The sequence below is a fragment of the Myotis myotis genome, unplaced genomic scaffold, assembly GCF_014108235.1.
Source record: "Myotis myotis isolate mMyoMyo1 unplaced genomic scaffold, mMyoMyo1.p scaffold_m19_p_5, whole genome shotgun sequence".
NCBI classification, from domain to species: Eukaryota; Metazoa; Chordata; class Mammalia; order Chiroptera; family Vespertilionidae; genus Myotis; species Myotis myotis.
The window spans coordinates 36012545-36015993 of NW_023416357.1; the positions used below are offsets into that span (position 1 = coordinate 36012545).

A 3449-nucleotide genomic window follows, 5' to 3' on the forward strand; every position below is an offset into this window, starting at 1 on the left:
TCTCAAGGTCAATTAATAAGCTAAAAGAAAAAGTTTTACTTCCTTCTGGCTTGCTGAGAGCACAAGCACAGTAACAGAGAAGACTGAAGGAGGTTCAGACCAGTTGCCATGGGCAGTGTTCTAGGGAGTTAATAAAAAATCAATAAAGACCAGTAGTTATATAGCTGCCCTAATCAACCTTAGAGATTCCTTTGATTAAAATACTCTTAGCTGGGAGCATATTTTATGTTAGCATAGGTCAGTGGTTCTCAACCTTCTGGCCCTTTAAATACAGTTCCTCATGTTGTGACCCAACCATAAAATTATTTTTGTTGCTACTTCATAACTGTCAGGTTGCTACTGTTATGAATCGTAATGTAAATGTCTGACATGCAGGATAGTCTTAGGCGACCCCTGTGAAAGGGTCGTTCGACCGCCAAAGGGGTCGCGACCCATAGGTTGAGAACCGCTGGCATAGGTGCTATTCCAAATTAGTTCTACATTTACATATGCTTTAACAGAAAAATACAACTTTAATTTTCAAATTAATCTCAATAGAGTTTAATGTTAGCTTGGTTCTAAAAAACCATTATTAATTCAAGCTCTTCCACCATGCAATTTATTGCAAACACCCTTCAAGTGTCCAAAGGCAGACCACCTTTGCTTTTTGTAGGATGTAAGTTGGAAAAGGTATACCATGGGTTCATAATAAATATTGTTTACTGATGGCCTTAATCACCTTGATTGTATGAAACACTGAAATGATACAGAGTTTGATCCAAAGTACAAGAACATTGAAATGGCTGACTAATGACTAAAGCAATTCTTACGTGCACAATTACTATGGGTTAGGGATGAGTCATATGGGTAGAATTATAGAGAAATGCACATGTTTTTCCTGTCCATTTTACACCTGATCTGGAAAGCATAATGATGTCTTTCATTGCTCCATGGTTTTCAAGCCAACACATTTTCAAATCACTCACTCTTACTCTCAAAGTAAGTTATTTTTTTTATGTGCCCCAGGCATGAAACAGCTCTGGCCACCAACCCAGGCATCAGGCTAGGATGAATTAGGGACTTTACATCTGCTTCACCCCTCACTGACATAAGAGCAACACCACCAATCAGGAGTCTCATTGCCCATTGCCAGGGGGTAAAGTAAAAATAAACAAACAAAAACTCAAATCTAAACAAGCTTAGTTCTATGGTGTGGGAGTGAAGTAAGAAGCTATTTCTACAGAGTATGCTGTCCGGGCTCATCTCGCGGCATTGGGGAACTTGAAGGGAGCTCAAGAAAATCTGAAAACTTGTGAACATGAATTGGAAGTAAAAGTCATTCAATTTGAACCTCAGGTCCCCATGTTTCCATACTATAGTCATTGCTCACATTTATTTGCTTAGTATTAAAATCAAATGAACATTGTTTTATTACAGCTGTTTAGGTTTTGATAAATGACAAACAGCATTTTTTCTTTCCAAACAGTGAAAGACATCAAATTCAGACATTAGAGGGGGGAAACAACAAAACAAAACAAAAAAACCTCCATGAGATTGAGAGAGACTAACAGGAAGTGGGTTGATTCACTTCAGAATTCTATTTATAAACAGACCAAATCAGATGGACCTTAAGCCAGAGGGTGGCCACATCTTGCTCCCATAAACACACAGGCTCTAATCACCTTCAAATGACATCTTCCTGGCCTTTGTTTGGTTTTATGCAGAGTAAAGTCCATCAGCTATTTATATTCCTGCCAGTTTAAAATGATGGGCCAGATTTCTGGGGCTTTTATTTTTAACAAAAATGTTGAAGTCAATTTATTTCACCCTGATCCTGCTGTCAAAAAGCTGTAACTACTGCAATGGCTAAGAGTATAAAGAGGTGACTGCCTTGGATTATTAGTGAGCCAGTGTCTTTGCTGCCTAAAAGTATATATAAAAAAAAAGAAAGAAAAGAAAAAAAAGTATTTTAATTCCTTTATTAAAAGAAGTTTACATAAACACAAAATTTTTCAAAAAGGCACAATAAAGTATCCAAACTTTTCATATTTCAGCTATTTGATTTTTGTTAAGAGGAACAAATACAATTTTTTTTTTCATTTATTATTGGAGAGGATGACACCTGTTTTCTAGTCATGTCAGGATCGCCACATCTTCTAGAAATGCCTCTTCTTCATACTAGTGAGTCATGTGTCCTCTCCTCTGCCCTGAGATCTGAGGTTTGAGCGGTTAAATTCCCTGCCCCTGTGCACGGATCTGAAACTGATAAACCAGAGACTTCTGGATTTCTTGAGAGTGAGAATAGATCAGCTCCTCTCAGGTGGTGGAGGTTGTCAACTGTACAGCTTGAGTGCAGTCGATGTCCATGTCTCCATTTCTTTGCAGAAAAGCAGGCTCTGGTAAGAGAGATTAAAGCCAACATGTGGTGACAGGCTGAGCCAATTCTTTATGTTTGGGACCAACTGTGTTTTTAATGGTGCACAGACAAACCACATTATGTCCAAATTTGGGGGCTAATATCTTACAGTTATGGAGTGTCAGATCCCACAAGAGTATTTTAAAATCATTTCCACTTACTGTTATTGGAAAATGACTGTGAGTCATTTATAGAGTCATAAGTATAGAAAACCTATAAAGGGTATTATTGTTCCTTTAGCAAACATTTATTGACCCATGATCAGTATTCAGGCTTTGTGGGAACAACAAACAACGCATAGGACAGTGTCAAGGAACTTACAATCTTAAAGGGGAGATAAGAAAAAAACAACTTTACACCATTTAAATATGTGTATGTGATAACTGTCAATCCTGATGGATAAAATGATACATTATAAAGATCAAAGCATTAGGACCTTTAAGCCTCCAGTCAAGATAGCATTATGAGTTCAGAGTATAAAACTCTCTTTTCCACTCATAAGCTTACACCGTGATAACCGGAGGTGCCCTACTAGACCCCGTAACCGCAATGAGGTGGAGGCAACTGGGAGATGAGAAGCAGAATCCTCACCCAGGTCTATCTTACGGTAGACCTATTGAATCCATAGAGCTACCTGGTGGTACTCCATTTCCCAAATGCATAATCAGGGTGGACATACTGAGCAACTGAAAAAACTTCACATTTATTATTTGACCTGTGGAAAAGAGTAGAAAAGACCATTTTCTTGGAAGCCCCTGAAAATGTTCCCCTTCCCAGCCAAGACTGTAAATTTAAAAAATTTTCTAAAAAGATGCATCCTTGATGAAACAGCAGAAATTATTCTCTCTCTCTCTTTCTCTCTCTCGTATATAAATGAGTTATGTATAATCCTTCAAAATATGTGGGATTAAGAGAGAAAGCAGTGTTTAAGAAAAAAAGAAAGATTTAAAAAATATGTTAGAAAAAAAGAAAGATTTAAAATCAATAATCTAACCTTTTGCCATAGGGAACTAGAAAAACAAGAGCAAATTAAATTTAATACAAGCAGTAGAAA

The 3449-nt window shown here is 37.3% G+C and overlaps 1 pseudogene; it reads right to left on the reverse strand.

Moving 5' to 3' along the window:
* Positions 1-992: 992 nt before the first annotated feature.
* Positions 993-1138, reverse strand: LOC118657221 (annotated as a pseudogene).
* Between the last annotated feature and the right edge of the window lie 2311 nt (positions 1139-3449).